Source organism: Pavona decussata, unplaced genomic scaffold, assembly GCF_977016875.1.
Source record: "Pavona decussata unplaced genomic scaffold, jaPavDecu1.1 SCAFFOLD_145, whole genome shotgun sequence".
NCBI classification, from domain to species: domain Eukaryota; kingdom Metazoa; phylum Cnidaria; class Anthozoa; order Scleractinia; family Agariciidae; genus Pavona; species Pavona decussata.
Genome location: NW_028145558.1, coordinates 336,754 through 354,908, shown reverse-complemented (window position 1 = coordinate 354,908; position 18,155 = coordinate 336,754). Strand labels below are relative to the sequence as shown.

At 35.1% G+C, this 18,155-nt stretch overlaps 2 long non-coding RNA genes across 2 annotated transcripts in view; one reads left to right on the top strand and one right to left on the bottom strand.

Annotated features, from left to right (window-relative positions):
• The window catches only part of LOC146466299 (uncharacterized), a 246,582-nt gene that overhangs the window by 98,626 nt on the left and 129,801 nt on the right, over positions 1-18,155 (bottom strand). The window lies entirely within an intron of this gene.
• On the top strand, positions 11,815-16,383 carry LOC146466308 (uncharacterized). The gene is made up of 3 exons (XR_014868059.1): positions 11,815-12,477; positions 12,685-12,884; positions 13,085-16,383. It is a non-coding gene; the product is annotated as an uncharacterized LOC146466308 (long non-coding RNA).

The following is an 18,155-nucleotide window of genomic DNA, read 5'->3' as shown; positions in this document are numbered from 1 at the left end:
TTACGGTGAAAATCTATCATCGATGTTCGAATGTGTTCTTGCAATTCTGACAATTCTTTCATTATACAATTTGATTACAATATTTTTATAAAATAAAGTAACGGAGTCCACGACCTAGTGGTTATTGTCAGGTAATTGTATCCTAATATATTCAACAAAATACTTCATTGTCCAATCAGATGGATGATTGTTGAAGTAGCAATAATAGTTTTCAAATGACACATCAAAGAAGAATTCCAATTGATCAAATGATGATGACACCAAATCGGATTTGGAATGATGATATCTGTCATTTCTCCTGATATATGTGTTTGTCACAATAATCTCTTGCAATGTATTGATTCCTTTAATGTCATCTTTACTCAATAATTTTATCCATGTGTAATTTGTTTTTGGTATTGTACCACTTTTTCTTCCTATTCTCATTGCAACTTGATTATTGAGAAACGTTACAGCTTCCTGAGCTTGTTGAGCTTTAAACTGAGCCAGAGCTTGTTGTATTTGTGTTTCAATATATGGTTTGATGATGTCTTCATTGTTGTTAATTAATTGTTGGAGTGAAATTGCATGATTTGAATTAACTCCATCTTTTATCACCAAATGTCTGTTTTCTGTATCCAAATGACCATCATCATTCACATGGATAGATTCTCTGTGTTTGAATCCAACTGGTAAATTTTCATAAGTGACTGTGTATTCTATTTTATCTCCATTTTCATCAAGAATATGGTTTCCATTTTCATCTTCAACGTATGGCATTATATTAATAGTGTTGATAAATAAATTTCAAAAGTTCCTGTGACTTCTTGGTTTATAATTGGAGAAGTAAACCCTGGACGTCTTTTAAAAATCCCCATTTGAATTATCATGGGTTTGATTGTTGTATTTGTAGTTACAAAATTTCTCCCAATTTTCATATTAAATTGTATTAAATGGGAAAATAAAGTTTTACTGTTAGCAATGGCGATAAAAGAAACTTGGTAATGATTTTTTGTATTAATTACAATATTTTTTATTTTAACCGGGCCTAATGTTCCAAAATTGAAACCATGAACATTTTCAAAAACTCCATTTTTTATGTTGCCGTTAACAACACTTGAAGTTTCAATATTTGACAACCAACTTTTATTGACAGCATGATATCTTTCAAAATAATCAGAGTATAATACTTTCAATTCAAAAGTTCCATTAACAGCAGTTCCTGCTCCAATATTATCCAATATTGACATAGAATCAATACTGACAAATTTTCTTGATTTGGGCAAATCAAATGTATTGCTTCCACTTATTATGTTTCCAATTCTGTGGTATGTGTCAGTGTTGGTTGTTTCACCTTGTTTTTTCCCATTTATCAAAATTTGTGCATTTGCAACTTGTTGATTGCTTTGGAAAACAACGGAGTATAGATTGAAAAAGTTATTTCCATCAGCAGCGATTTGAAAATTATTTGTTGGATTTGTTCTTTGGAAAACACCACTGGCAATAGTTCCAGTGTATTTCGTTTTGAATAAGTTGGTAAAATAACCCAAATTCATTGCTTCAGAATCAAATATCGGATTTATTAAACCAGAAATAATCTTATTATTCATATCCATATTGACTTTCATCTCCATATCTCCATTTTTATATTCAAACATTACATTGTCCAAGCCGTCATACACTCCTGGATAAACGCTATCTGACCAATCTTTGACACCGTAAACAACCAGATGACATTGTACTGGAGTCGCTGTAGCTGTTCCATGCATCGTCAAATAGATGTAATTTGGAGTTTGTTTGCTGTTGTTATTGAATTGAACCAATAGCTTGCTATAAGCAGTGAAATCACGCTGTACAGCTTTGTGGATGTATGCTTCAGAAGCAGTACATGATAATTGAATATTAGTCATTTCCGGTGGGTAGAATTCAAACACAATTGTGTATGTTCCAATAGCAAGAGTATAAATATTGAAACCTATCCTTGATCTGTAATCATTACTTCCACTGTCTTTAATCAATGTGATATCATAAGCTTTTTTATTCTGATGTGGGGATTGATTGAAAGCAGCTATTCCATACACTGTGATATTGTATTCTGAACTGCTTTCATCGGTATCTGTAAGATATTTGAATTCATTTGTTTTATGGCTGCTGACAAGATGACTTTGCTCCAATTTGTCATCAAAATATTTTTTGGTAGTAGCATCATTATCATCAGTTGGTTGAGCCATATCTTTGATTTGTTTATTATTCATATCAAGGTTTCCAGTCATTGCAACACTTCCATCTTTTTTCAAATATACACTCAAATCACTTCCAACAGATGATATTTTAGCTATTTCTGTATCAACATATGCTTTAGTGGAAGCATCATTGGGATCGGAAGGATTTCCAAGAACGATTATTTTATGACCTCTCATATCTAATTCACCACCAAGAGCATTGGGTGTTAACCTGTTGAGAAAGTTATGATCAACGTAGTGTTTATTAACAGCATCGTTATCATCAGTTGGTTGAGCCATATCTTTGATTTTATGATTGTCCATATCGAGGTCACTATTGGAGACTTTTTGTAAATATTTAGTATCACAGAAACCTAAATTAACGACATCATATGTATTTTGTATATTGGCTCCAAGATTAGTAATTTGTTGATTACCCATATCCAGATTTCCAGTCATTTCAACAGTGCCATCTTTTTTCAAATATGTAGACAAATCAGGTGATGGTATTTTTTTAATCTCATCATCGACATATTTTTTATTCGCCGCTTGATCGTTATTATCGGGTTTTAAAACACTAATATCAAAAAATGTTTTCCGTCCAGTAATATGTTGTTCTGTTGATGTAACCATTATTTCGCTTTTAGCTCGTCCACCATGGCCATCAAAGTTTTTCAAATCTGGTATATTAAGATGAATGTTTTCATAAGACTGATGCTCAGTCAATAATCGAACATCATTGGAGCTGCCAGCCCCGTCTGGTATGTCTTGCAAATAGATACTATTGGTATGAACACTTCCACTGTTGCTGTAAATTACTGCTTTATTAGCTCGCACATCACCAGGAGCATTATCCAACAATTGTATTTGGCTCTTTGTGACAACATCATTGGGATCAGTTCCTTGTTTAACATTAACAAGTTTTTTGTTTTGTATATCATAATTGCCATTTTGGGTCAATTTAAACCCTATTCCTTGAGGCCCAGCGGCTCCTTGAAGAGGAACCGTTGTGAAAGAAGACGATGAACTATGTTCGTTGAATATTCCCATTTATATCATTTGGTTATATTGTTCCATAAAAATTCCTGTTAATTCTCTTCATGGGCTTATCAACATATAGAAATGAAAATGGCTCTTTGGTTGCTTTAATGTATTTATCCTTTTCGACACCCAACTCACGGGATATCAGACCTCTTTCATTGCTGCTAGGAAAGTCATAGACACAGAAATGAGAGCAATTGAGTCGAATATCTTTTGGTGTTTTGTAGAACGATTGGCTCAGATAAATAACAGAGCAGTTCTTGTGTCTGCCACGAATAAAATAATCAATCAATGGTTTCTGGTTTTTTTCACAAATAAAGTCATCAAATATTACTATCTTCTGGGCATCTTCATCCTTCAATTCCTCCACTGGAATTATATCATCATTGCTACAAACAAGGACATTATACCCGACACTATTTGATATATCAGTCAATGTTTGTAGCATATCCTTGTATTTTTGTTGCTCCAAATTTTTGGCATACAAATGTATTCTATCATAATACAAAAGTGGTTTCATCAGCATATGGTACAATAAATTTGTCTTTCCAGATCCTGAATTACCACATATTAACATCCGAAACGTGTCACTTGGCATGTAACCATACAATCTTTTGAAATTAGTGTTTTTATCATGTCTATCATAATTTGGGATTTCCATGTATATCAATACATTATATAAGTTAAAAAAAGTTAATATAAGTTAATAATATAATGGATCTACAAAGATTAAAACAATTATCTGAAGCCAAGATTAAGGCTGGAACAATAACCAAACAAGTTAGAGATACATTGAAGGAGTACAAGCATGATAAACAAGATTTACAACAAGGTTTATCAGAAACTTTCAAACCAATTATTAAAGCTCAAGAGGAAACAAAACAAACAATTGATGAAAAACAAGACAAACTGATTGAACAATTGGAGAAAAACCAAAAAGCGTTGACTTCAGGTTTGGAAGACATTGCTATGTTAACTTATCAACCAGAAACAAAACCACCAGAAGCAAAGCTACCAATTGGCTATAAACCATTAATGATGTCACCTGATGTTGAATCAAATTTGGATGCTGGTTTTGATATTGATGAAATCCAAAAATTGATGCAATACGATCTTGCACCTCCGAGTTCTGTTCTCCAAGCTTCTATGCAAGGAGATATTGACATCAAGGATTACGATGCTAATATTGGCAAAATGTTGAAAAAACTTGGAACAAAGAAGGGTCCTTTATCCAAGGGCCAAGGAAAGACCAAGAATAAAGACAAAATTGATAAAATAGATGAAGATATAAAATTATTGCAAAAATACAAAGGGCGCATTAAAATAATCCCAGAAGGAATGAAAACCATCAAAAAAGGTTCTGGTTATACGCAACCAAAGAGAAATGCATACAAAATATCATCTTCTGGGAAATATGGTGGACTGATGATTGATATTCCAAAATTAATGGGACAACTCAGACTTGTGGAAACAAAAGATAAACGCAAAGTTATGGACAAAAAGGTTGATTTCGATACAATCGATTTATTGACCAAGAGATTTAATTCAAAGAAGAAATACAGCGATATTGCCAAAATGGTATTCGATGAATTGAACCAACTCAGTGAGATTCCAATCCATAAATCCAGCAAAAAATTCAAGAAATTGGGCTCTGGTGTTGTTTATTTCAATGATGCTAATGATTTGATTGACAGAATGGAATTGCTCGGTGGATCCATTTTGGCTGGCAATAATGGAGTCAAAGAGGAATTTTCACAAATAGCCCATAAATTGAATCAACTTGGCTTGATAAACAACAAACAACTCATTGATTTATTGCAACAATATATAATCAAATAATATATGCAAGAAAGGGCGATACATATTTCATCTGTTAACCGACAAAAAATAGGTCGAAGTCGGCCTGAAGACTTTATTATCAAATTTGATCCACCATTGAAGCTTGACACAACAATGAGACATGAGCTAGCTGTTGATCGAGTTTCAATGACATATTCATGGCATAATGTCAATGCAGGATACAACAATAATACAATAAAATACAGCCCAGATAATGGTACAAAATGGAAAACAATCACATTTGTTGATGGAATGTATTCATATGATGATCTTGATGATTATATCACTCAATCAATAATTCAAAATGGAGATAAACCATCTTCCAGCAAGGGCATCAATCTATATTTTGTGCTTTCATCATATAGAGTTGTCATTGAGCTAGACAACCAATGGAAGCTTGATATTAGAAACTCTAATTTTGGAGCGCTTATTGGATTTGAACCAAAGTTAATTAACCAAACTGAACATGGGACAAAATTGCCAAATATTACCAATGATATTGACATTTTAAACATTAATTGTGATACAATAACTGATAGCCTCAGTGATGGACGATTCACAAATACACTGATAATGATACCCACTGACAATTTAACAAGGAGTTATCCATTTACTTTTGAGCCAAAAAGAGCATTATTCAGTCCAGTTTCCAAATCAATTATTTCAGAAATGGGGATAACAGTGACTGACGCTTTGGGTCGACCAATTGACTTGAATGGCATTGACTGGTTCATGAGCTTGATTCTCAGGTCTAGTTTAATATAATATATCAATATATGGTACGACAAAGTGAATTTAAGCCACGTTTTGACCCAGAATTGGGTCGTTATGCGATGAAACATATCCATGGTGAAGGAATTATGGATGTTTTCAGATCAGTTGGATCAAAACTTTTCGGAAAAACAGCAAAAGAATTAGCTAAGAAAGGAGCCAAAACTGCAGCTGAAAAAGCAGTCACCAAAACTGGTGAGTTTGCTGGTAATAAAGCAGGTGATAAAATAATTCAATTATTGAGCAAAAAACAACCTTCCAAAACAAAATCAGAGACAATGAGCCAACCAAAAATGGAGCAGCCACTGACTGATTTTCAAATAGCTGAGAGAGTTAATAGGATGATATCTGGTGGAAAACTCAAAAGAAGGAGGAAATGAAAATAATGTAACATATCTGTATAAATGAAATCATTCAGAAATCCAAAATACATTGAGAGATACGAAGATGTCTTCTTCCAATTGGAGACACCATTGAATACTGGTAATCCAGGAAATAATAGGTCACAAAAGAAAGATGGTTATCGTTTTGTTGTTGACAACACAGGAGAAGTGACCCCATTTGATTGGTATAATGCAAGAATATCAGTTGGTTTTAAAGTCCAAACAATGCAGAATGCAAATATAGCAGCTGAAGACCATAATGGTATTGTTAATGGTTCACACAGTCTTATACATGATTTCGATGTAAGATTGAATGGTAAAATGGTATATGATTGTAATGATGCAAATCATTGTGTTAATATCAAGAATCTATTGGAATATAGTCCAGGATATGCTCAATCGACAGCAACAAATGAGTTTTTCTATCTGGATACAAACCGACACGCTGAAGAACGATCGGCTGAAGATAACTACAATAAAGGATTTGCTGTAAGAAAAGCACTTTTGGGTCTATCAGTGGTTGTCAATACAGAAATACCATTGAATCGATACTCATTCTTTGAAGCATTGATGGATGAGTTATTGCCATCAACAAGATTGGAATTAAATTTGCAGATTGAATCTGATACTATTCTAATATGGCAAGCTGGGGCTGATTGTCGTGTAATTATTACCAGAATGGAGTTGATTGTACCAAGAATCACTTTCAATTCAGAGGGGCAATCACTGTATATGAGTCAGTTTTTGAAGCCACATAAATGGGTTTATTTGCGAGAAAATATTGAGAGAAGTAATTCTTCAACACAAAGAAGTGGTCATTTTCAGATAACAAGTGGGATTTCAAAACCAAGGCATGTATTTGTTTTCATTATCAATGATGCAAATCTTGCTGCACAAACAGTAAATCCATTTTTGTACAATACATTTAGTGTATCAACAGATCCCAGAACATTGCTAAATTGTCATTTATCTGTGGCTAATGGCAATGAATATCCTGATGTACATTACACTCCAGAAGCTGATTTGACTCGAGTTTACAGAGATGTCCTCAAATATGTGCATGCAAATAATGAATACAGTCAGGGGACTTTATTGAATGTCAACAATTTCAAAACACTATTTCCATTCTTGTATTTCGATTTGACAAAACAAAAAATGGATATCAAAGATGGTACCACAAAGCTGACATTCCACTATGAATTATCTGGTACAACTGCAACTGCATATTCAGTTTATGCATTGACATTATACGAGCAAGACGCTGAGCTCATTCAAAAAGATGGTAAAATATTGTTTCGATAAATGGAATAAATTTTTAATGTAACGTTAGTTATATAAAAGATATGACAACTTATCATTCACATGGAGTAAACCTATCAATTGGGCAAAAAGATAGACTAGCAAAAGCATTAAAAAACAATTCAGCAATAACAATAAGATTATCAAATTCTGAATTAACTGGACCGGATCAGCTGATGTTAACCAAAACACAAATAAATAGGCTGAAAAAGGCAATGCAAAACAAAACTGGAGCAGATATTAAAATAAGCAAAACACAGATACGAAAAGCTGTACAACAAGGAGGCAGTCTTTGGTCATCATTATTCAAAATTGGCACAAAATTACTACCAATGGCAGCAAAAGCAGTTGGACCATTAGTTACTGGAGCACTTTCTGGGCTTGCAAATGTGGGAGTCAATAAAATATTTGGTAGAGGACAAGTTGGTGGTTTCCTAATTCCTCAAAATAAAATTGATCAATTAATAAAATACAAAGATTGGCTCACTGAAGCACAAAAGAAGCAAATTGTCAATGCAATACATACTGGTGGACAGATTGTAATTAAACCAACTAAGGCACAATCAGGAGGTTTTTTGGGTACTTTACTGGCTTCAATTGGCATTCCAATGGTTTTGAATGCATTAATGGGTAAAGGCTTGCAGGTGGATAGAAGTAGATCCAGAAGATCGGTCCCAGTTTTTGTTCCAAACACAACCAAAAAAGATGGTGGTTTGGTCCTACCAGTTAATTATAGACCGCCTCCATTTTTCGGTACATGGGATCAGTATGGTAAAGGGAAAAAAAAAACAAAAAAGGAAAAGGTCTGTTGTTAGGCAAAAACAGTCCATTCAAGGGGATTCCATTAATCGGAGACATTCTGTGAAATTCATAAATAAACCACTCAGTAACTTTGAACTCATTGATTGGGTCAAAAAACTCAAAATAAAACACTTTAGAGGCATTTACAGCAGAGATAATCTACCACAAAAGATGAAAAAAGATGAAGTTGGTATCATTAACCTGGATTCACAGATTGGACCAGGTACACATTGGGTTGCGTATCGAAACGGAGACAAATATGTAGAATATTTTGATAGTTTTGGGTTAATTATGCCAAAAGAAATTATGCAATTCATGTCAACAAGTGGCAAACGATTAATGTATTCAGGTGATGAAATCCAGGAAAGAGATTCAGTATTATGTGGCTATTGGTGTTTGTATTATTTATTTGAGAGACAAAAGGGTACAAGTATATTGAAAACAATCCACAATGCACATTTTGACATGAACAATCAAAGTGTCAATCATAATTTTATAATCCAATATTTTAAAAAATTATCTAATTAGTTTGTATAATGGTTGATATAAGATATTGTGAAGAGTGTGATGAATACACAGAATTTTCAGGAAAATTATGTTTATGGTGTACATTGGTAACAGATTCTGAGTCTGACTCTGATGATAATTAATCTAATATAGTGATATAAAATGGTCAAATCATATTGTGTTAAACAAAAGAAAGAAACTGAATGTGTTCAGCCTTCAGGTTACAAGCAAGCCAAAAATGGTCGGCTTATGTTCTTCTGTACCTGTGCTGAATGTGGTATAACTAAAACCAAATTTGTTAAAAAACAGGGAAACTAAATAGCCCCTCTGAAGGGGGGGGCATAATGGATACTTTAGCATCAACTGGTGCTGATATGTTAATTCAACATGCATTACCATGGATGGGAAAAAAAGCAGTTGAAATGGGTCGATATTATGGGTCTGAAGCACTTAGAAACCCTAAATTGCAGAAAAAAGCTATTGATTATGCTATCTCTAAAGCAACACCTTTTGTTCAAAAGACTGGATCAGAGATGTTTGATAAATTATCAACCAAAGTAAGGCCAAAAAAAAGGTACAAAACTGACCGAAAAGAACTTGATGGTGGTAATTTAGATACAATTTTAGAACAATTTGGCACACCAGGTAAGGTTGCATCGAAGTCGATGGATGTTGTTGGAACATTAATTCCATCAACAAAGGAAGTCTTTGATAGATACAAATCTGGAGACATTGCCAAAAGTGCTTTCAGTACAGATACTGGCATATTGTCGAGTCAATTTTGGTCTGGCAAGGCTGGGAAAAATACATTAGAAAAATACAAAAATTATCCATGTGAAAGCATGGTAAAAATTGGAAGCAAATTTCACAACACACCGAAATGCTCAAGCTATGATTCAATTGGTTGGCACCCACCAAATTGGGATGAATATGAAAAGGGAATCAAAGGACGACCCAAAAGCGGTGGTTCAATTGATATACACAAAATGATTGGTAAGCTTCCAAAACCCAAAGCTGGGTGGGTATTACCTGGTCATAAATACACTGGCCCATACAATGATTTGGAAAATCAAGTCAAATATAACCCCAAAACAGGGCAAATATTGGAAATATACGATAAACCAACAGGCAAAACAGATGCAATAGCCATGCAACATGATGTTGATTATTCAGTCTGCAAAGATGACAAAAAATGTAAATTGAAAGCTGACAAAAAGATGGTAAAGTCATTGGATGCTGTTCCATATTCCGAACGACAATGGGGACATTGGTTGGCAAGAAATGCAATAAATACAAAACAGAAACTGGGTCTTGGGGTTCCAAAAAACGTCAAAAGCCGTCGGGTAAAGAGGAAAACTGGCAAGAAAAATTAGCTAATGACCTGCATAAACCCATACGGCGTAACTTTACTCGGCGGCGTGTTATTGTAAATAATATTGATGAAATATGGGCTGCTGACCTTGTTGAAATGCAACAATTCAGTAAATGGAATAAAGGTAATAGGTATCTTCTCACGACTATAGATGTTTTTAGTAAATACGGCTGGATTGTTCCATTAAAAGATAAAAAAGGTGAGACCATAACGAAAGCATTTCAAAGCATATTCAAAGAGGGTCAAAAACCAAAGTATCTGTGGACTGATAAAGGCTCAGAGTTCTACAACAAACATTTCAAAGACTTGCTCAAAAAACATAACATTACACTGTATTCGACTGAAAATGAAGAGAAGTCATCAGTTGTTGAGCGCTGGAATCGAACGATTAAAAATAAAATGTGGAAACGATTCACTGCTCAAGGCAATACAATGTATCTGGATATTTTGCCTAAAATATTGAAGCAGTATAATAACACTAAACACAGTTCAATAAAAATGACACCGACAGAAGCATCTAAGAAAAAGAATGTAGGAACTGTTTACTTCAATCTATTTGGCAATTTGAAGCAATTATCATCTTTGCCAAAATTTAAAGTCGGTGAAAAGGTTAGAATATCAAAGTATAAAAGAAAGTTGTTTGATCGAGGTTATACAGAAAACTGGTCAGAAGAGGTCTTCATTATCGATAAAATACAATACACGAATCCGATCACATATAAACTGAAAGATCTCAATAATGAAGAAATTAAAGGAAGTTTTTATGAACCAGAATTATTGAAAGCTAATCAGGAGATATTCAGAATCGATAAAGTTATCAGGAGAGATTACAAGAAGAAACAAGCTTTGGTAAAGTGGAAAGGATACAGTGATGAATTCAATTCTTGGATCCCAATCAAGGATTTGGTCGATGTGGATCGATGTGTAAAATCATTTCACGGTTTCACGAGTATTCGATAGCGAGTCGATTCAATAAAAAAATCTATTGTTGTGTGCAAGATAAATGATATTCTTACCTCAAAAAGCGTCTACAAACATCAGAACGATGAAAGTGGAGAAATAAATGTTCAAAAATCCCAAAACAGGAGCCATAAACATGACTTCGCAAAATGGCAACAAAATGGCCGACACGTGTGTTAACAAACTAGTGTCCAGTCCGCTTTGGGTTATGTGCATGAAAGCGCATGCGTGTTAATCCAAATCAAGCAATATTACGCAATATACAGAAAAATAGTACCACAAGTGTAAAAATTTCAGAACTGAGTGTAATAGCGGAGCTCTCGCGCGCGCCGCAGGCGCGCGCAGCGGAGCCCCATAGCTAAGAGAATTTGGTAACCCGTGAATGCGAGAAAATTTGGTTTGGTTATGACGTCACTTGTGTCCGTCCATGCGACCGTCCGTACGACGTACGCAGCGCAGCGGTTGTCTCGCCCGAAAGTCTATTCGCCCGACGGTATATCGCCCGGACTCACGTCGATTAGAGCGATGTTTTAAATAATAAAATGGAAAACTTACATTAGAATAAATAACTATAAGGCCTACACGATAAAACGAGGGATGTAAAATCAGTAAAAATTGTTCAAACAAACTAAAAGAGGTCCTTACGTTGAGGTGCCGAGTTTCTCCGAGATGTTAGGGATTTACCTACAAGATGATTGATTATGATTTCAAGACAAATAGCTGCATGTCGACTTGTAATAAATATTATTTAATTGATTTATTTTTGTCAGCGGGAAATTTTACCGCGAAGTGAAAACTTTGAACTAATTATGAAATCCATATGGTATTTGTGAATACGGTGTATTTCGTCGTGCGAATCGACGCAAGTTCTATTCTGGCGAAACGCTTTCGGGCGAGTCGACTTTGGGGCGAAACAACCACAATTAGTTAGTACCACAGGAAAACTCAGATTGTGTGAAGCTGTGCTGCAATCGTGCCGCGACCATTGTTTGGTTAGCGTCTTCCTCTACTAACTATGGCGGGAAGTTGCTTTTAAGAAATACACAAAGACATTTTGAAGACAACAAAATACAAAGTCAAGTTATGTAGCCGACAGCGGGAGAAACAGCAAGACGATTAGCGGCGGGAGAAACAAATCGACTTACACATCATCAGAACTTTGAAGTGGAACCATCTTACTCCGACCCAGCGCGACGAATCGTTGAATTTTTCCTCTTGAAGTGAAACGTTTCGCTCACTTGATGTTGTAAAACGAATGGAAAATCAGGAATTAGAATAAAAGGACTGGTTATTCTCAGAAGAGGCGAGTATATTCATGTTATTTTGTTGACAAAACTTTGCTTGTTTGCTGTCTTGCAAGAACTTGTTGTTTTGCAGTGTTGACACGCCGTTTACTGCTAAATAGTGCTTACTTCCCAGGATTCTTTTGAGCTCACTTTTTTCGGTCCATGTTCATTATTTCCCTTGGAGTTTTATTTTCTAATCTACTCCAAATTTTGCCTTCCAACAGCGGGAGAAAGAGTATAAATACGACTCGCGGCCGGTGGGAGTAACAGCAACCGAAACTTGAAGTGAACTCATTTTACTCCAATCCGGCTTGACAAAACGTTGGATTTTTCCTCTTAAAGTGGAATGTTTCGCTCACTTAGCGTTGTAAAACGAACGAAAAAATCAGCAGTGAAATAAATGGACTGGTTATTCTCAGAAGAGGCGAGTATATCCATGTGATTTTGTTGACAAATCTTTGCCGGTTTGCAAGATATTGATTTCCTGCACTGTCTGACACGCAGTTTAGCTTTTAAATACTGCTAGTTTTAGAGCAGTCTTTTTCCCCCTTTTTTCGGGCTTTTTTAAATTTTTTTTCCTTAGAGTTTTATTTTCTAATCTCCTCCAATTTTGCTTTTCAACAGCGGGAAAAAGAGCAGGGCAACTAGCGGCGGGGGAAACATGGACTCTTTTAGAGGCGGGATAACATAAACAGCGGCCAAAGAGAAATGATTTTACTCTGATCCGATCGACGCGACGAAACGTTGCATTTTTCCCCTTGAAGTGAAACTTTTCGCTTATTCAACGTTGTAAAACGAACGAAAAATCAGAAATGGAATAAAAGGACTTGTTATCGATCTCCAAAGAGGCGAGTATGTTATTTTATGTGATTTTGTTGACAGAACTTTAATTTGCTGTTTTGCAAAGTGTTGACACTGCAAATTGTTTAACTTTTGTAAAAGCTACTGCTAACGCCAGAGCAGTCTCTTGTGCTCATTTTTTGGTCCATGTTTGTTATTTCCCTCGGAGGTTTATTTTCTTATCTCATCCGGTTTTGCTGCATTTAAGAAAATTTGATTCTCAGGTAAAAATATAGTTAGTCTAACAAACGTCTTGCAATACACTGTGAAAACTACTGACAAGTTTTTTCTCGCATATATTTCTATTTTAACATTTATTTGTGGCAATCTTTACAGAGAACAAACACAAATACTTAAAAGAATAGGATATAAGGGCAAAGATTTAGATTTGTGAGTATTATTATATTTATTCGCTTGTTTGTGCAAATTTTTTAAAGATCGTTGTTTAGTTTATTTCTGTACTGATTGCTATATATAACACAAGTTCGCCTTGAAAAAGAATAATAACAACAGAAAAAAACATATATCAATAGGAAGCTATAGGAGGAAGTACCCGTCCTGAATATTTACCTTCAGTGTACATACATGTAATATTTTGATACTTGATTTTGGACCCCCACTCGCCTAATCATGTAGCTTAGAATGCCTCTTTTACTGAAATGGGTTTTTGGCTTCAAAAGGATACCTCACTACGTTGTATAACAGGTAGTATATGTATTCACATAAAGCCGACTATAATTTAAAGTTTGATTTTGAAGCGGCAGGGGTATTTTGCAGAATGCTGAATGCCGAATTCATAGAAGTCCTTTCATGGAATGGCTGCCATAACAACAACTTAAAGCTATAAATGTCTGTATAACCAGTGTTTAACCCTAGACAGTTAAAAGAGAAGTGCTTAGACCTAAATAACTTCATTTGTTGCTTAAAGGGGAAGTACCATGGGATTTAATTGACCTCTTTTGTTAAAAATGGTGAAATAAGACCTTCACTTTACTACAAAATAATTCTAAAACAATGAGAGGAGAAAAATCAATTCAATTCTTGACAGGAATGACTCATGATTTGTCCTAGCACATTTTGGAAACAAAAATACGAGAACTTGAAAAACATAAGCTCAATATTTTTGAAGTTTCAATCCATTGCAACCTACTCTGTCCCTGGCCAGAGGCACTAATCAACAGTTTTCTTGCACTGGGGTGATAATTTATAGCAAACCTAGTCACCAATTTTTTTGTTTCTGTTGTCAGACAGACATTTTTCGGTTTTGAAATTACATCAAATTTTCGTGATACTTCCCCTTTAATACTAAACTGTCATAGGTAGCATAAAATGCAACATTCAGCATTCAGCAAAATACCCCTGCCGGTTAAGCAACAAAAAATATTATTAAGGTCTAAGCACTTTTCTATACTATCTAGGGTTAAGCAATTCACCAATAATATTTAACGCAAAGCGTGTGGCACTCCGTTCACATCTAGTGCTGCACCTTTTCTTTGCCGGGGATGGTCAAGTTCACTCTCGCTATCATCACTCACTCTCACTAAACATCCCCTCACTTTCACTGCACCATGTTTCACCCACAGCAACAGTGTCGTCTCCATCACTTTGATGATCAGATAAATCAGATTTCAAGTGAATGTCAAGTTCAAAACCATAAAGAGATTTTAACCCTGCAGTCAATAGTAGTAACTCTCTCCAATATTTTTATTGTAATCCTTGTTCTCGGTTTCGTCAGTTCTCGATGGTTGCTTGATTTTGCAAATCTTTGGAGAAATGGAGATGATTTAAATGGTCTAGGTATAATTTAACTAGCTCCTCAGAAGCCACAAAGGTACACTATAGAAGAAAAGTCTGTAATTTCCTTCACTGTGTTTAGCTTTCCTTCATTGAATAATTTTTTTATTTGCGCTCTAGGCATAAAGTAATCAACTGGTTGTGCTGTTTCGTCTAAAGAAGTAGCCAGAGATTCAAAGACACTTTAATTTGTACCTTAATTATTTTTTCTTCAGCCGGGAAAGGGTGAGGAATAATTTTCTGCTCATCATGGAGCCAGCCAACCAATTTTTGCATGAAGCGCACTGCTGCTATTTCTTAACCTTGTAGGACTATCTTTGACAAATTCCATGTATAACTCTCAGACATCATGGTGATCATTTATTTTATGGTAACAAATTCAAGAAAAATAATTATAGCCTGGGACATGTTTTTCGCTGAACTTTCTTATCCCTTCATGAAATTATGATTAGCTGGGTAGAGTTGAAAAAAAAAAATGCCTCCTCCCTCTCTGTTACAAATGCCCTTAAATGTAATCTGACAGAACAGGTACATCTTCAATGCGCAATGCTGTCATGACCAACCCTCCATGCATTTCCCTCTATTCTTTATCTTCGGGATTTTCATACTCAGCTAGTCACAGCTATCTTCTAAATTTCTCTGTCTGATTTGTCTTGAAAAATTATATTCCCAGTTTATAGAACTGCTATCGATAATGGCTAGCATCTCCAACTGCAGAATTAGTTCTTTCAGATTCCCCCTGGCCACTGTCTTCATGTGCTCGATGTATCCTGATGAGGTAATCAGAGTCTCCAAATTCTGGACATTTCGGTATCTTGGAACCTGACTTTATCAAACAACATTATCTTACCAACATTATTTGTGATATAGATCACATTTAAAAATGGCTGCAATTGTATTTCTTCTCCAGAAAAATTGATTTTTAAAGACAATCTATTGGTATGTTAAAGAGATTGTACAGTTACAATTAATTTGTATGATGACTGAACATTTTTTTTTTGAAAAAGAAGGTAGAGGGCTAGAACAATATAACTATTGTGCATGGAATATTAGAATGATTCCTTGGCAAAGCAATCAACAGCTATTTATATAAATGTGGTTTATGACATAAAACCACTGCATTCTCTATGCAGTGAATATCAGCCTTTTTATCATTTTAATTTTTAGTAAAGGATTTTTTAAAGTGAAATTTATTAGTTACCGGTAATTATAATGCAAATGTCATTAAATGTTAAGACTCCAGAAAATGCTTGTATTTTCCATTTTAGAGGAGGTTTTAAGTTAAAAAGGGTGATAGAGGGGGGGGGGGGGGAGCTGGGGCATGTATTTTACCATGGTTTGCAGGATAGCTCATGACGTGGGGGGGGGGGGCAGGAAAAAAATTTTTATTTTAGAACATCATCGGGTGGGGGGGGGGGGGGGGCTTCCAAAATATGAAAGGGAGAATTTTATAAATAATCATAGGCCCCCATATGTATAAATACATCAGTGACCAGTGGTACAGTTTTCTAAACCTTATCACCTAGTCTGGTATACATCTTTTTCAGTAACATAAGGAAAAACACTAATATTATTTTCTTTTTCCATTCTGTCCGCTGGGTTTATGTAAAATCTTCTTTATTTACAGCTGTATATAAGAACAGTTTAAACCACTGATTGTTTTGAAGAATGAAGTAATAAAATGCTTTTAATTTGCAATATTTTAAGCAAAATATTAGCTGTACATCATTTTGTGAATTCAGAAGAGGACTATTATATGCACACTCAACTCTCTTTAAGCATGCTTGTACCTTCCATTTTTTTTCTCGGAAAAACCAGATGATGAAAAGTAAAGTAAGAAATATTTTTGCAGAATGCTTATTAAATGATACATGGTAGGTTAATCTTGCTGTGTAAAAATGAATGGGACTTCTCAGATGAGGTGCTATCCAGAAGCTGGAGTGATGTTTGAGGCTGCAGCGGTGTAATGTTTAGCAGTCTAATGACTTCTTCAATTGGGATTTTGCATGTAAAGACAAAAGGTTAATAGGTTGAAGCAAGGCCTGTACTTAAATTGAGAAACCAGAGAATGAAATCTGCAGGGGAAATTTTTGTGGTGAAGAAAGCCCCTTAATTTTCTTCTCAGTATTACCTCAGTAAGGAAATGTGGTCCATGCAAGGTAAAGTAAAACTCTTTGACTTTGGCAGGATTCAAACCCATTACCCCAGGATTTTGATCACTGATGGACCAAATGTACTCACTAGGGCAATGGGAAATTTAAGTGGTTTCCTTCCCACACAGAAATTTACACTCCAGAGATAATTATTATCTGATTTCCCAGTTGTATAATCAGTACTGCACAGCACAAAATTTCATTATCCCTTAATTGTTGTGTTATTTCTTTACTTTACTCCTTGAGTGAACTCTCATGTAGCAACCTGTTAAAAAAACTGCTGGGGATAACTGACCCCATAACTGCCTGATGGGTTTTTTTGGTAAAGATTTTGACAGGGACAGTTGAGGATTTAATTACCCAAGTGTTATTTGATTCCATGTCAAACAATTTGCTTACTTTAAAAACCAGGTAGCAAATGGCTAGGGACTGCAAAAACATTTTTTTCCTGTTGAATAAATTATTAGACTTACGAAATTTATTGCGCTCAACAATTACATAGAAAGAACGTACTCCTTACACAGATTGGAGTCGAGATTGTATGGGACAACCAACTTGATTGCCATGAATGAAAGGATCTTGGGACAATTGAATCTGGCACCCCCTGCAGAATTTTTAGGGGCAGATGATATCATCACCAACTTGGTAAAGGAGGGAGAACCTAGGATTGAGGTCAACAAAATATGCACTCTCTAATTAACAAATCGACGGCAGTTTTCTATGGTCTATACTCTTATAGACCATAAAATGACGTCACAAAATGTTTAAAACTCAAGTGGAACCACGAGCCGCAGGTGAGTGGTCTCGCTGCTAAGTTTTGGACATTTTATGGTCTATAAGAGTATAGACCATAGAAAACTGCCGTCGATTTATTTTTTACAATAACATGGAAAAAGTATGAGTGGAAT